The sequence below is a fragment of the Centruroides vittatus genome, unplaced genomic scaffold (genome assembly GCF_030686945.1).
Source record: "Centruroides vittatus isolate TY-2023 unplaced genomic scaffold, ASM3068694v2 contig_19, whole genome shotgun sequence".
NCBI classification, from domain to species: Eukaryota; Metazoa; Arthropoda; class Arachnida; order Scorpiones; family Buthidae; genus Centruroides; species Centruroides vittatus.
In genome coordinates, this window is record NW_027121169.1 from 5,815,076 (window position 1) to 5,832,332 (window position 17,257).

The 17,257-nt window shown below is 29.9% G+C and overlaps 1 protein-coding gene across 4 annotated transcripts in view; it reads left to right on the plus strand.

The window, feature by feature from the left end:
* The first annotated feature begins 4,696 nt into the window (after positions 1-4,696).
* Positions 4,697-17,257, plus strand: part of LOC136970187 (long-chain-fatty-acid--CoA ligase 5-like) — a 53,244-nt gene continuing 40,683 nt past the window's right edge. For 2 of the 4 annotated variants that reach the window (XM_067264603.1, XM_067264607.1), the window contains exon 1: positions 8,075-8,192. The gene's annotated coding sequence lies outside the window, so the exon portion shown is untranslated. Of the gene's footprint in view, positions 4,865-5,531; positions 5,645-8,074; positions 8,193-17,257 lie in introns of those variants that run through there. The other 2 variants (XM_067264604.1, XM_067264605.1) reach the window with 2 other exon arrangements.

A 17,257-nucleotide genomic window follows, 5' to 3' on the forward strand; every position in this document is an offset into this window, starting at 1 on the left:
GTTCTGTTGCATCATTCTTACCGTCCGAAATGGAATTTTCTTGAGAAGAAACTGGAAAGCAAGTCAAAAGAAACAAATTTGATAAAATATTTACGTTGAAATTTTGCCAAGAGCCAAGCAAATATTGCCATTTTGAATAGGTTCTAGCTATTCTTTTTGTGTCTATTTATTGTTCTTTAAAATAATACATTTGGATTTCGAAAATACCTCTCCATTAGAATAAATCTCGTGGTTTACTTATTTCTCACTTACTTTCGTTTAATTTCATTATCTTGGCCGTTCAGAAAGCTCATGTGAGGGATTTTAATAAGTGGGATGCGAAATTTTTTACATATTTTAAATTTTTAAACAAATAATTTTTCTAAAAATTGATTAGAATTTTATGCCAACGATACCCGGAATTGATGTGAAATTAATGTCTTCCCAGCTAAAGTTCTTACACCACACCATTTTGTGACTCCACAAAATTTCACCATAAATTAAGTAATTTCGAGCAGGTATTTAACTGGCAACGTATTTAAATTTATCGATTATTAAGTTTTGATATGTTCAAATGCAGTTTTTGAATCAGTCGATGCTGAGAAAGCATACTTTTTATCATTTATTTGAACGTAGTTTCAAGTCTTACAAAAAGAATAGCAAAGATTTAAGTTAAACTTCGAGCAAACGATAACGCTATTTACTTAACTTGGCTTTTGAATCAATTGAATTTTGAGATAAACTTATTATTTTACAGAAGATGGATCTGGTTCTTATTTCTTTAGGATCTATTCGTTAAATCTGGAATAATTTTCGCTAAATAATGATGAAACACGTTGCAATTGGCTCTTGCATTTAAAACGTTTGAATGTATAAAACGTTTTCAATTTACTAATATTTGATCTCGCAAAGTTTCAATAAAAATTGGCCGAATGATATTTCTAGTTCCGTTTTTCTTTGTTTCAAACCAGACAAATTAGTGGAACTTCAAGAAATTCAATATACATACACCAAATTGAACCCTCTTCAATCTTCCAACCCAAAGATGCCAAACATTTGGTTCACTAGTGACATCAAGAGAAACTTCCTTGTATCCTTGAAAGAACTTGTCTCGTATAATATACCTAAACTTAATGTAAGTTAGCCATGAGATGCTCGTTTCAAACCCACAAACGTTATTTTGTTATAAATACTCCTTTGTACTGGTGCCCGAGTGGTTTCTCTTCGTTAAGTATCTTAGAATTCGCCATTTATGTTCCCAAAAACAAACGTGTAAGAAAGATACGTTATCAGTTTAACCAAGATATGGCAGAAGTATTCTTGCTGTATATCCCGTGCCAAATCAATCAATATCAGCGAAATGTGCAATCTACACAAAACAAAAAAATTACCACACCGCAGTGACGAGATATACCGGGTATGATATCAAACCAAAAGGTCGTCGAGATATTTATTTAGCGAGAACGTATGCGTAAGTTATTGATGCGACAATTGGGCACGTGATCCGTATCCATACCAAATATTCTATGGTTCCATCTCTCGTTCGCTACTCTATTCATACGCACAATTAATACGATTGCAGACGAATACATAAAGGAAATACACAGTACAATCACCAATGAATGATGGAAAAGGTTCTGATTACTGAGTGATAATCGGAATGGATAAACCGGAAGAAGAATCGATTGTTTGTTGAGTATATGTATTATAAACACAAAGAAAAAAAACTTGTGTATATCTGTTTTGTTTGACGTTTGAGCAATGTGTAGCAAACCAAACATTGTAAATGATCAACCATTAATAAAATGTGTACAGAATTTATTATATAACACCGTATTTTATGTCTTTTATTATGTATTAAGTTTACCCACCCGTTGCATTCATTTAATATTTGATCTATTGGTAAGCCATAACTGCAACATCACGGACAGCGTAATGTAGTAAATAGAGAGGAAGCACAACACGTGTAGTGCCTGCAAGCAGATACTACAGCCTGGATTTATGTAACAACGGAAAGGTATTCAGAATATTACGTAGTAGAAACCCGATCAGTGAGACCATTCACTGAAAGAGTTCGTGACACATGACACACGTGTTGCTACTCGTAACTCGTCTTGAGAATATGCACCCAGGTCGAGAATTAGAATTGATTCGTGAAGCAAACTGCTGAAATGTCCTTTCTGAATAGTTTCGGTTAGTGTTTTTGCGTAAATACATCTGGTGAGGTGCGAAGTGGTTTATCAAATTCAAACCCGGATCCTCAGATCTTAACATATGGTCAATGGACTTGTGAAATATTTGTGCCAAATCATTTGCAACATTTGCTGCTTAGATGGAATTGCCACTCGAAAAGCAAACTGCTAAATTTTTCTTTGAAGCATAGTATCTATGCTGCCTCGTGGCAATACTATCGATTAGATACGGCCCGGATTCTCCCAGCAAGCAATTTATCTTAACGAATGGTCGTTTAGCCAGTCTGTTTACAGATCAATAGTTGTATGTTGATCCAGATTTACAACACGGAAATTAGAAAAATTGCCATCCGAATTAAACTGAAAAATGCTGCTGGAAAGTTGACTACAAAGACGGTGCCTAGGTAGAGACGTTTGCTACAGCCTCTCACCAGTTCTTTATCTGATCTATTAGAAGGATCCAGCATAGTTGGTCTGCTGTTCTGCAGATCTGGATTCGAATCCAGAACAGCTGGAGAACACTGTTGTATTGTTCTCCATCAATCACAGACATATTGAATATTTAGTATGTATCTCAGGAAACAATAAATTCGTGGAGCTGCAAACAAGGCATAATTCTAAAACCCCCTCGCTTGTTTCCCTATGGGCGGAGGTGTAACAGTTCGTCTAGATATCGATAGATGGCAGTGGGTGTAATCTATATAAATCAAGGTCATATAAATAGGTCTGGACTTATGGAGCCGCCATTTGAGGCCGAGTGGACTCCGTCTCCGCTCATAATGGCGGTGACCAGACCGTAAACACCGGAGTTCGATCGGGGTTCGTGCCTCACTCGGACGAGCTGGCAGGGGGAGTTTTTCCGGGTTTTCCTCCTTGCCAATGACGCCTGAATAGGGGCCAGCTTCCCCCCAAGTCCTCCCGGAAGGCATTTCTATCTCCCCTTCTCGCGGTGGCCGTCTCCTATAAGGCCGGCTTTGGGCTCGTCGGTGACCGCTCTTCTGCCTTCCCGGACTGGCCGTCTTCGATAAGGCCGACTCTTCGGTCGCTGAGCGATGATCATCCTGTTCTTTCGGAGTATAAGCGAATAGCAATAAACTCCTCTATCAGTCAAAGTCAAAAAGAGCCGCCATTTTGGGGCTTTTTGATTAGGGCAGATTTTTAACAAACTTATATGAACAGTTTTATACGACGTTAAACTAAAATTATATAACACCAGTGAGTCTAGTCTAATAATTTCGGATGATTATGCTAATCATAATTTTATCTAACTCGATCAAAATGTTTAAAATAAAAAGCATCCATATAAAGTTTTAAAAAATATTTTAAAAATAATATACAGTTAAGTTTAGAAAATTATTAATGAAATATTTTAAGCAAACGTTTATGTAATGCTACTATTACACCCTCTGCCATCTATTGACATCCAGACGCACTATTAAGGGAAACAAGCGAGTGGGTTTTAAAATTATACGCAAACAAAGCCCTAACAATGCTACATTAAAGCAATTAAAGTGCTTTATAATTACTACTAAAGAATGGAACATTATTTTCTGCCAATAATCAGCAATTCAATTTATATAATAAACACAGTAAAAATTTTTTTAAAAAATAAAAACGATTACTTTCAAATTTAGTCAACAGATGGCGCCATAGTAGCGTTAAGCAAAGCGGAAGATAAGCAAAAGTTTATTTGGTTTATGTGAAATCTTATAAGATATAAATTATCCTTCTATGTACAGTACTTTAAGCGATAATTTTCTTAGGAATTAAAACGAATTAAAAAATTGATAAGATAACAGAAAACGAAAGTGAGTGAAGTTTCGTTTTCCGAAGCAATTCCACTGACGGAAATGTCATTGGAAATTTTAATAAAAAGTGACGAAGCTATTGTGATTTTCGAAAACTTTTTTTACACTAACTAAATAAAAATTTAATAAAATAATGATGCGTGTTTCTATTATTATTAATCATAATACTTCCGGTTTTAAACCGGGAATTTAAACTTAATTTCCTTCACTTAACTTTAACAAAGAAAACTTGGAGATTGCATTAATGTAAAATGTATTTGTAAGCTATTTAAATTGTAGATCGCGAGAGACTTTCTGAGACATTTAAAAATTTTGACTTCTCTTTTCAAAATCTTCAAAAGTTCGAATTTGAAATTTGAATTTCGAATAAGTCAATCAAATGTCTTCATCGTTTAAAATAACCAATAATCACAAAGATAGCTTTTTAAATATTTAAAAATATCGAATAAGAAGCGAATTTTTATTAATTTAAAGTTTTTGAGTTAAAATTTAACAAAAATTTTTGTTTACAGATATCAACGCCACCTGTAGTTTAAAGTTGGCATCGTAATAATTTAAAATTTAAATACAATTTTTAGTAATTTATATTATTAAATCGTAAGCGAGAAGCGAAAATAAAATTAACTAAAAGATTAAGAACGAAGAATGACGAAATAGTTATAAAATCTTTCTTCTTAAACGACGTCACGAGTGACGTTTCGATCACACCTTCCCGTGACGTCAGGCCCAATAGATGCCTAGAACGTGTTTTGGTTAGTCAAACAAAAAGCCGATTCTTTCATTCAATCGGTGACGAAGTAATTTTCCCGATTCATTTATAAAAATCGGCGAAATAAAAAGCCAATCTTTACAGTAAAATATAATCAATGGACCGATCTAGTTAAGGTAAGATTTAATTAATTTTCATCAATCGGCGATTATAGTTTGAATATTTAAAAATTCAAAAAGTCGTCCACGTGATCACGATTTTTCTCCGAATCGCAATGTCATAGAGGAACCGCAGAAAATGGCGAAAGAGAGGATTTAAAAGCGATAAAATTATTCGTGAAATTCTTTCACGAATAATTTAATTTTTATAAAATTCCCAATACTTTTTTTTCTTTATTTTCTCTTATCGCATGGCTGCTTATGACTCAACAAAGACGTGGTTCGTGTATGTGTCTCTTACCTTTACCCTCTTTGTCTGATGAAACAGATATTACATAAAAGTGTACGTATATTAAGCTGAAGAAACAATTAACACGCATTAATTTAATGCTATGAACACCCAGTTTCTGAAGCTTCAATAATTAAGGTATTATTTTAAATGGCACATCACACGTGTTACGCGTGAAAGCTTCACCTCTTGTTACTGAAAGGTAGATGAGGTATACGTACTGTACATATTACCTCATATACGCGCAAAACAATGAAAGGGGCAATATATTGCGTCACACTAATTATATATGTGACGTCGAAGATTTGTAAAAATTCGAACTGGAACGTGCTTTTCTTGGAAATTTAACAGGAAAATGAACTCTTTAAGAGGAGTAAGTTATAAAAATGAAGCCGTAAAATGACTTTTTCAAGGTCTTTCCATGCAGCTTTTTTTTTTCTATAATTGTGCATTTCGACACTTCTAAAGAAGGGTTATAAAGCTAATAACGACTGTTTGGAGAACAAAAGGTTTGTTAACGTTCGAATATATCTAGAAAAGTTGCGTGAGTCTATCACATTGGTGCATTTATTTTCGACACATGAAAGGGATATATTTATTAAGTCGTACGGCGTTCAATTTCTGTGTTTTAGAAGGTTAATTATATTGAATTTTCTGTGTTGGAGTGCATCCTTTTCGCGTAATTTTATAGCTTAAAAATGAAAGTTATACGTTTAAATCGTTCTCAATTAAATGCATTCAATTGTGAATGAAATTAATTACAATTATTATTTTTTAAAATTAAATTAAATTAGTACCTTTCAATTTTATTGTTTATGAAAGTTGTATATTTCGCACGTTTATTGTTGTTAAATTTATATACTTCATCCTTTATAACAATAGAAGTGAAACGTACAATTTTCGGGCCTTTAAACTTGTTTATTGTTAAACGTGTAATAAAAAACTTCGATAACAATGAGGTCAAAAAGATTGCTCATTATCATATACATACACACACAAAAAGATTTCTGTAAAAATGTCCGCTATTTACAGGTGGCCGCTATTGGAGGTTCGAATGAATTTTGTGTATTTATTTCATCGACTGTAAGGTAGCAATTTTTATTGTTATGAAACTTCTACTACATTAGCCTTTTATTGCCATTAAACTTGAATATTATTTCATTTTTATTGCTATTAAACTCTGCACATTTCATCTGTTGTTGTTGTTGTTATTATTATTATTAAATTTGTGTATATTTCGCTTTTATAATTGAAATATACAGATTTAATAACAATAAAAATTTGCGTATTTCATTGTTTAAAGCTGAAATATACAATTTTAATAACAATGGATGTGAAATCGACAAATTTAATGACAATGAAACATATAAATTTCACTATTATTGTTACTAAATTTGTATATAAAATGAACGACTTTAAAAAAAATGGGGGAAACGTGCAAATTAAAGAGAAATTTGCAAATAAAATGCAAATTATTACAGGAAAAAAAATTAGATTAAATAAATAATATGTTAGACGAAACGGAAGTGATGCTACCATTTTTCTGATTAGTACAGAAGGAAATATGAACTTCGCTACCTTCCCTTTGTCTAACTGAAATAAAGGATATCTTTTCTACTGTATTTAAAACCTATTATACGTAATTCTATAAGGTGTGTTTAGTTGAGAATTCTACGTCATGTGATCCTTTCCTGTGTATTTTATATTATGCAAACAGAACCTGAAAACTGTCTACTCGTGTTTCATTCGAATAAGATAAAAATAAATAAATATTCCTTTTCGAGGACTTTTTTTTTAACGTATACGTTGATGTAATATTTTCTGTAAAAGTTCTTTTAAGAGGGGGAAGTGTTTAATCACGTGAAACCGGTTCTGTTTAATTGATTGATTTATTTGATCGATATCGATTAGAAAATCGATTGATAAACGTTATATAAATTCCGCTGTCGAGCTTAATACACGTGTTCAATAGATTCAGTTTTTAAGCAAATTTATTGAACGTGTAACTGGCTCGTGAATTTTATTATATTCATTCAAATTACTAGATTCTCCATATTTTGAGTGTTTACTTACGTAATTAGAATAGGATTTACAGTAGAATTCCGTACGTCACGCACGATATCACTAATCTTAAAATCAGTAAAGAAAACAATGCATGGCTCCCTAAAGACGAGTTTTTGAACTTTGTAGCCGATTTATTAGATTATAATTTGGCCTATTTGTTTAATTTAGTTAATAATGTTTGCTTATAACATATTTTTGGCCTTGTTGAACTCCATTTTAAGTTCGGTTTGTGGTGGTTTATTAACATTTATTGTGGTTATTTTAGTTGTTGATGGAACGTTATTAAAGCCGAACCTGTTGTTAAAGGACTGAATCCAGTTTTCTTATTTGAATTGAAAAATTTTGTGCGCCTTCCGCCATTTTTGATATCGTTTCGATGAGCTCGGGTTTCTAATTTTTACAGGAATTTTAGCTATTTTATGGATTATTATCGAGTTTTTCAAAAGTAGATGTTTATTTTTACCATGTTTAACGTAAAAATTGATAAATTTAAGCGCATAAAACCCTTAATGGCCGACATATATGCTTTATATAAACTTCCCACACGAAAAAGTTCGACTTAAATCCATCCATTAAGCATATTTAAACAATATTAATATTTTCACTTAAAAAGTCCGATAAAAATCTGCAAGACACGGCATTTGATGACGATTATTCCCGAACGGCGTTCAAAGATCATAAACATATTTTAAAAAGATACGAATTATAAACTAATATTTATATTATTCGCTTAATTTATAACTTTTTAATTATATTTTTAAACTTAAAAACCATCCCATTTTTCCGCGTAGTTAAGGGGAAAAGAAAACATTAAAATATTTAACCTATTTACGAAAATAAATAAAATCAAAAATAAACAAATATAAAAAGCGCACCCTAGCCATTTTCCCTGGCATCACACCACCGGTCTGTGACGTCACAACTGGCGAGTCACGTGTTGGCGTTACTGCAGTGGACTGGATATCGTTCTTTTAACGGACGTTTGAAGAACAGGTAAGATGTCATTTTTAAATGTTCAACGTTTTACTCGAAGCCTATTAAATACTTAATATTTTAAGTAAATGTTGGGTTAACGTTGTCTTAATCCACGATCCCGTTTATCGCCTTAAAGAAGGTAGCTTCACCTTCATGCGCGTGATTTCGACTGGAAAAACAGCTTTAAAAACAGCTGTCTGGAAACCATTACGAGCTTCTTAAACACTTAATTACATAAAATGTATTAATGGAAGCTGTCTGTGTTTTATATTTAGAACAGAATGAGAGGATTTACATCCAGACAGGTTTTATTGATTGATTCCAAGCAGTGAATGTTGGGTAAAAAGATCACCTCATCCACTCTTATATGTAAGAATTATGAATAAACTCTACTTATTTCATCTCTTAAAAATGCTTAAATAAGCTAGCTAATTGTATATTTAAGCTAATTTTTACTTAATTAAGGGTATATTCAGTATTTTTATCAGTTTAAATTATTAATTTGTCATTTTTTACTTTTTCCTTGTTTAAACATGTATTGCTTACTGTAGATGTGTATGAAAGGTAAATGATGTTGAAGCACTTTCTTGGTATTAACTGAATATTTTAATTCGTATTTATATTCTTATGAGATGAGTTGGTAAATGCAGACACTTTTTACGTATTTAAGGAGTTTAACAAGGAAAGAATACCTTTTTGATAGGTAAAATCTAATGGAAGTTTATCAGATTGCCACATTAATTTGCCTTCTTTTTTTAAAGAAAGTACAGAATAATTATTTGTAACTGCCGAAGATAATCTTTCCACATCTTTCTACAAAATTAATGAAATTTAATGTAGATAAAATAATTTTTTGATACTCTATAGGACAAATCCTTGTGGAAGTTTAATTTGCTGAGTTAATTTAATCTATTTGTGCTGAAGTTCTTATGAATCATTAATAACTCCATATGTCTATGATATTTATGAAGTTTACTAAAGAAAGAATATCTTCTCTGTAGGATTACATAAGGTAAAATGGCTTGCTTCTTTCAGATGTAGTTATGTTGTTTTGTCTTTTAAATGGTATAATGTTTAAAAATAATTTTGTTCGATTTCGAAAAGTTCTATTGTCTATATTAATACTATTATGGGTGGGGTTGTTAACCTCTTTGGTGGTTTGATGTAACTCTGCTGTAAATTTCTCTTGATGGATTATATAATAACTTCTTCAAAGTATATTCTTTTAATAATATTTAAATGTAACATTTACAAATTTAGATAATCTTTATATAACTTATACTAGGCCCTATAATAAAACAGTTTTAATTTTCAAGAAGTCTTTGTTGTTTCATTTAAAATTCCTATTTTATCCAAAAAATAATCTTTTGGCTTCAAATTTTTTGACTTTAAATTTTGCTGTTTCATTTTTTTAAGTATTTTTTTTTCTTTATTTCTGTATTAATAATCAAAATAAACATAATTTTTGATTTCTGTTTCTCTTCCTACTATGTGATTGGAAAAAGTTATCTTAATTATTTATAGTTTAGATTAATTAAACAGATGAAATTTTATAAAAGCTTGCATAAAGTTTATTTAATAATGGTGTGGTTTAATGTCCTTGATTCTAGTCTTTAAATAAATTTCAAAAAAATGATGTTCATATCAAATGAACTCATCATTTTTTTGAAATTTATTTAAAGACTAGAATAATGTTCTTGAAACAGCTTTATTGTTATACTGTACTTTGATCTGAAAATTATCCATTCTATTGATGATTATAATCCTGCTAAAAAAATTATTTTAGCAGGAAAGATGTTAATCTTTCTTCATTTTCTTTGTTTGGATCTGTCTTCTGCCTCTTTCTTTTCAAGTCTGGTTTGGTTTCTTTTATTTGCTGTTTTTGGTCTTGTAAAAAATACATTAAGAGAACACCTTCACATTCTTCATCCTGTGATTCTTTAAATCTGAAAATATTTATGTAATAGTGAGCCAGATTTTGCTTTATTAATGCTTTGAATAGCTTTAATTTTTATCAGGAATTTGGATGGAATTGCATAAATTCCAAAATTCCTTAAGATCAATTCCTGAAATATAAGAAAGTGCATATAACCTGCAGGTTGTGTGTTTGAAAGGGGTTGGTTATATGTATGATGGGATGGCTTAGATACCAACTTTCAGTTGTAATGGCTACTCCCATAGATGTAAGATATAAGGTGGATGGATAATGCAAAGGTTTTATTTTTATTATAACAATTTTATGCATGTTGTATGCTGCTATAGGTTATACAGTATAAATGAAGTCATTTGCATAAGTTCTTTTCTCGTGTTTCTAAATATTAAATTAAGAAAGTTTGTTATGAGATCGATCTGAAACATCAATAAAAAAAGTGAAGAAACATTTTAAAGTGAAATAACTAGTGATGTAACGAATATTCGGTTACTACCCGGTATTCGGCCTATTTTTCACTATTCGGCCGAATACCGAATATTTAAATTACTATTCGGCCGAATACCGAATATTTAATTACTATTCGGCCGAATACCGAATACCTAAAAACAGGAGTAAGAAATAACAAAAACACAATAAATTAATCATTTTTGTAACTTTTATTAATGCTGAACATTAAATTATAATTATTAAAGTTAATAAGAAATAGCATCTAACTCTAGTATTAAATTATTTCGTAGTTAAATAATAATATAGCCTTTATTTAGCCCGATATCTTATGGCATTGATGGCGTGTAGGTTAGAATGTATCGGGCATTAATGTTGTTGTTTAGTTAATTATGTCATATTCGTATTCCTGTATATTTTAATATTTATACGATATACGATATTTAAAATGAGTTACGAAACGTTTTATTGAAACTTATCGTATTTAATGAAAGAATTATTTATCTATTTCTAGAAGACGAGTAACTAATATATAATTTATTTTATATATAAAGCAAAGAATGAGCATTTTTCATTATATACAAAAGATAACATTTGAAATCATGTTAATTTTAAAAATATTGACAGAAACAACAGCAGCAAAATATCACAAAACTTCACAAATAGAAACTCCCCAATAATATATTTGAACTGTTCCACAACTGGGGAGAAACTAGACCATATTATGTCACCACTAAACTATATCCTTAGGGTACTATTTAGTCTACAAATACATAGTAAAAACAAAATTTTAGTGTTTAATTAAAGAGTTAAAATGATCGATTGCAAATAAAATAACTTATAAGTTATAACTTACATCTAAATACCAACAACTGCTGAATCATAGTGGGCTATTTACGGCTATTACATAAATTATAAACCAATTTGGCACTAGAGGTAGATGTTAGGCTCCATCTCATATTAACATTAATAATTATAATTTAATTAATTAATTTAAATAATTTAGACCTAATGGAAGAAAAAATCGTAATGACAGCGAGCCAATAGAGAGCACGGTGCGCGATCTTAGCCATAATGCGGTTTGCGCGTCAATTTTCCTTCGTGCGTTAATCAAGCCGAATATTTGGTATTCGGCCACGCTCCTAGCCGAATATTCGGTATTTGGTTGAGGCCGAATATACTATTCGTTACATCACTAGAAATAACAGTTATTTTTTAACATAAATATGAATCTAAAGAAATCCAAATCTTTGTGTTTGTTAAGAATGAAAAATTAAATATAATTCGATATTTTATATATTTAAGTTTGATTAAGATTTGATTCTATGTATTATTATGAAGTTAGTCATCTAGAACAACAGATGATTCCATAAATTTTAAAATATTAGGCATATGAAATTGTATGAAGAATGTATTTCATGTACTGAAATCCAGCTATAGAGCTTGTTGAACTCTAGGCAGGAGTCCTCACTTTCAGAAACATTTAAAATTTATTAACCTAAGTTTAACATTTTAATATTCATTATGCTCTAGGCTTAAGAGCCCAGAGGAACCTTTTCTATATGTGTATCAAATGGACTTTGGGTGGCACTGCAATTAAAAACAATATGGTCATCATAGACAGGGCAATCTAGTCCAGGACTCAATACATTATTTCAGATATTGATTGAAAATTGTTCATTAAAAATTTGTTCAATGGGTTATGTATGAGACAGTTCAGGATGTTGTAAGTTTGCAAACTAAGTAGATCTTTTCTGTAAAAACAGTGAAGGATTAATAATGTCTTATCAAGTTTTATTATTAACTGTGTCATATCATAACAAGAAAGTGTAATTGATAAAAGATTGAGGAAACCTTCAAGGGTTGGACAATCAAAACAATGTGGGAATCCCCTGTCCTAGTCCATTAGCCTGAGCAATACACAATTTAAATCAAGAATTGATTTAAGTTGTGTATTGCTGATGTTTCTTTATCTGACATTTTGACAAGTATTGAGAGAGGATCAAATTCATTAATTGAAAGAGAAGCAGTTTTAAATGCAGATCATATTGTCATATGCAGTATTAATGGACAAAATAATACAAGAATTTTGGCATTGTCAACAGACATGAAGATCAAAAGTCAGTCACATACTATTCAAATTTATACAAAACTCCTAACCATTGATTGGCACAACAATTATTTACAACAATTTTTTCTAATTTGCAAGCTTATAGTATAGACCAGGGGTGGGCAAGCAAGAGTTCAGTGGGAGCCAAAATGTAGGTTTTGCAAAATGCATGAGAGCCGCAGTTCTGTACTGTTGTGGCGGATGGTATGGTAAGGCGTGCAATTTTATTATATAATATAAATATAATATAAAACAAATATTGAATTTTTTTAATAAACATATTTTCACAAAATTATAAAAATAAAATTGTAAAAATAATGATAAAAAACAGAAATTAACACCTTCAGCAAGAGCTGCATGTGGCTCCGAGAGCCGCATTTGCCCGTGTCTGGTATAGACTATAGTAGTTACAAAAGTTCTTGCAAGAGGTTGATATTGTTGCTTTGACTCATGACTATGTTTAGACAATCAATGAGGAAAATAGTGATTCCTGGGCAGTCAATTTTCCTTACATTTATAAATATACGATTATAAATCAAGATTGTAACAATTTTATGGCATAATAAGGTAAGGATTAAATAGAATGATATATCATGAGTAAAAGTAAACAAAATTAACATGGTCTTGAATCAAAAATACAAGAATTCAAAATCTTAACATAATTAAATTTACATTTAATATGAATTGATTAAAGTTCAAAAATGTTTAAAAATAATTTCTCTGCTTAAATATTCCAGATTTAAAATTGTTGACTTGCAGATAATTAATTTTGCTTATCAGATGATGAGTAAACAGTTTTAAGTAAATGAAATAACTATTTTTAATCACCTATGTTACAAAAAGTTAAACATGTTTTTTTATGAATATTTTAATTTTATGTATTCATTGTTAATTGATGTAACTGTGATTATTATTATTTTTAAAGTACTTTTATGAGTGTAAAAACTATATTTTCAAAAGTTTTAGTGCTTTTTGAAATATGTCTGCCATTAGAAAATCTTAGTGAACATTGTTACTATGGTAATAATCTTCTATCATGGTAAACTTCAAATGATGATAGAACAACGTTACCATAGTAACATTATTTTATGATCTTTTAAATGTCAGTGATAAAAGTCTGAAAGCTCTAGACTTTTTTGCTTCTAAACTCCAAAGCAAGAGTTTTTTGAGTTTTTCTATGTTTTTCATAATTCCTCCTAACAAAAATTTGTTTTAAATTTCTTTCAGTCAGAAAAGTAATTTTTAAACATACATTTTTTTTAAATTTCTGATAATTAATATTTATAAATTAAAAATTATAATTAGAATGTTTATATGCATTGATAATCATAAAATTATCAAGTTACATTTACTGGAATCTGGTATTTTATCTTTGATTAATACACTAAATTATAATTTTACTTTTAATTCATTAATTTTCTAAATTTTTTTTCTACTTAAGCAGTTTGTAAATTATAAATAATAATTAAATGAAATCTCAGTGTTGTTGCACTTTAATTTATTCTATCAATATTTGTTTTCACTTAAAGAAAAATTAATGTTTTTCAATTTTGTAAACAGATTTAATAATCTATAATTATAAATGCATAATTAATTAAATAATGGTATTTTCAATAAACTTTTGTTTAGAAAATATTGTAGGTAGCTTCAACATATCTTTTTAATAATATTTATAATAACAGGGTAGAAAGAATAACTAGTTACTTTCCAGCTGTTATATATAACAGAGGAAAAATATCCCCCAAGATTTTTACGTTTTTGGACTTAGGACCCCTCGAAATGTCTAGAAATGCAAAAAAAAAATTGCGGTTAATTTCTGTATGTATGGATGTTAGTGTGTGTATGTGGGGCACGATTTTGTTCACCCTGTTTTTTTTGTCAAAAATTTTTGAAATTTTACAGGGAGGTTAGTTTGTTAGGGGATTGATGCCATTAAATTTTGGTGATTAAAGGTTGAGGGGATGGAGAGATAAAGGGGTTGTGTGTATCTCCATTAGGATCAGACTTAATGACTGTTTTACTTGTTATTAGCATTTATAATTTTTTATAACCCCATCCCTACCCTCAAAATTAAGCTTAAGTAACCCAGACTTAAGGCAGATGCATATACAGTGCATCAAGAAAAAGCAAGTTTGTGATGCCTATTATCATTTGTTGCATTACCTGTTGTCACTTCAGCAAAAGTAGGTGCCAATCAAGTTTGATTGGCACCTACTTTTTGCACATCTGACAGCCACTAGCAATGCTGATTTATTGCATGTGTTCTGACATTTTGAATTAATACTACATGATAATTAGTGGGTTGCTGTTGTTGGTTCAAAATTGGTTGTGTAGCTCAAACAGAAGTCATCCAGAGAAATAGATAGAAAGATGATACAAGATTTCTAAATATGTTACTATAAACAAAAGCCAAAAAACAAGGATCATTAAATACAGCCAATTACTTTTTAATACACAAACATTGCCAAATGATCTGCTAGGTTTATCGCTCTACATTAACCCTCGTTTGGATAAGGTGAGTCTGTTGGACTCATTTCAGCATATTAATTTTCATATTTCTTTTTCGATTTAAGATTACTACTTGCTGCTTTATGTATTTTTCAATTTATATTTACAAAACTTTATTCTAGAATAATAATGCATTTTGTGTACATTGACCTAAAATATAATTTAAAATAAATATGTCTTCATACGAATAATGTAATTCTAATAGACTCACTGTGTGACATGTATATTTCTCTTGTTGAGACAGATGAAAAGTATTGTGCAGACTCAAATTGCTGTTGTTTTAAGGTGCTGTGTCTTGCTTTTAGTGAACTACTAAAGTGTTAAGTTACTTGCTGCAAAGTTATGTATTTCCAGCAAGTAACTTGAAATGTATTTTGTTTGAGATTAATATGTTGAATATGTTCAAGTGCCCTACGAACAAGTCTCGAATACAAAAACAACATTTTGATGTATGCAATAATACTTTATGCATTCAACGTTCAGTAAAGAGTTATATGCCATACATATAAAAATAAGTTCAAATAAAATTTATTGGCATAATGTAATTCAAAGGATTAATAAAAAACATGTTTTGTACTAATAATATAACTCAGAATAATGTAGTACAAAAGAAACATGTATGGTATAAAACGCCAAAGAATTAAGGCTAAGTCCATTGGACTCACCTTATCCATTTGTTATAAAAATACCTTATCCGGCAAAGGTTAAGTAGACTGATATAGTCCAATAAAATCTGGCAGACTGTTTGGCAAATATTGAAGTATCAAGTTTTTATAATTTATATAAATGATCAAAATACAAATGAGTTTTTTTTACTTGCATTCTAGAACCTGAAGATGGTCCCTTAAAATGGTTGAAAATGTTTGTGCATAAAAATATAGCTAAATTTAATTAAAGGTTTTTTTGTTTTGAATTGTATTTATTCAATTCAATTGGTTTCTTCTGTAAACAAGTTTAAATGTCTAAAATAGCACAGTAATGTCATGTATGAGTTTGTATGTAATGTATTCCATTAGTTTTTTTATGATGCTTAATTGAAGTATGTAAAGCTGTTTAAAGATCTTTTCTCTAAATTTCCTTACCTCTATATTTAGTATCTAGGAGGTAAAATTTTATTAGTAAATTATCAGAAAAATACAAAAAACTAAGTTGATTACATACACACATTTTCAAAAATAAATTTATCTTAAGTTTTTCATGGATTAGAATTTTTACATTTAATCTCATGTTTTTTGGAAGTAGCGGACTTTTTTTTCCTTGTGATTTGTGTAGAAAAATGTTTCTTTATACATAATTATTGTGAAAATTTTCAAAATTAATTTAATATAGAAAGAAAAAATTGATTTTTAAAGTTTTGTTTTTTTGCTTTGTCTATTGATTTATGGAACGGTTAAATAGAATAAATAGAAGTTTATTATTGTATAGTCACATTCATTTATATTGTGTTGTCCTGTATTCAAGTTGTGAGAAGATCAATCTGGCTTGATATTTTTATTGATTATGTGTATAAACACTGTAGAAGTAAACTTTATATTGATTATGGAGAAAAGAGTATATTAAAAGGTAAAATTTAATGTTCTGTTCTTTTTATATATAGAAAAATGTTGTTTCCTTACGTGACTATTAGGCTAGTCATCATCAATATAGTGTATAATCTATACAAGTATGATGAATAACAGTTGCTTGTTAAGTTTATCAAAGAATAAAAAAAAAATCTTCTGGAGAATTTTTTAAAAATTTCTTTTATTAAAATTTGAAATAGTCATTCAAAATAAATGTATTAAAACTTAATTTTTAAGGTTGAGCTAGCCACTACAGTAGTTAGCTGTATTAATCAATGCAACTTTAACAGTGGGTGAAGTTTAAAGAACACTGTTTTCAAAATTCTTCTTCTTGCCTGACAAAATTTCCTTACTCTTTTGAACAACTGTTGCCATTTATTGACCTTGTGATACTTTGGATGATGAGGCTAAAGCTTGGTGTGAAGAAAAAGTTAAGCAAGTTCCACACAGAACATGCTGAGGAAGTGAAGATGTCAGACAAAATGGAATTGAATTTGGAAACATCAAAAGCTTAAGCAGTTTGACC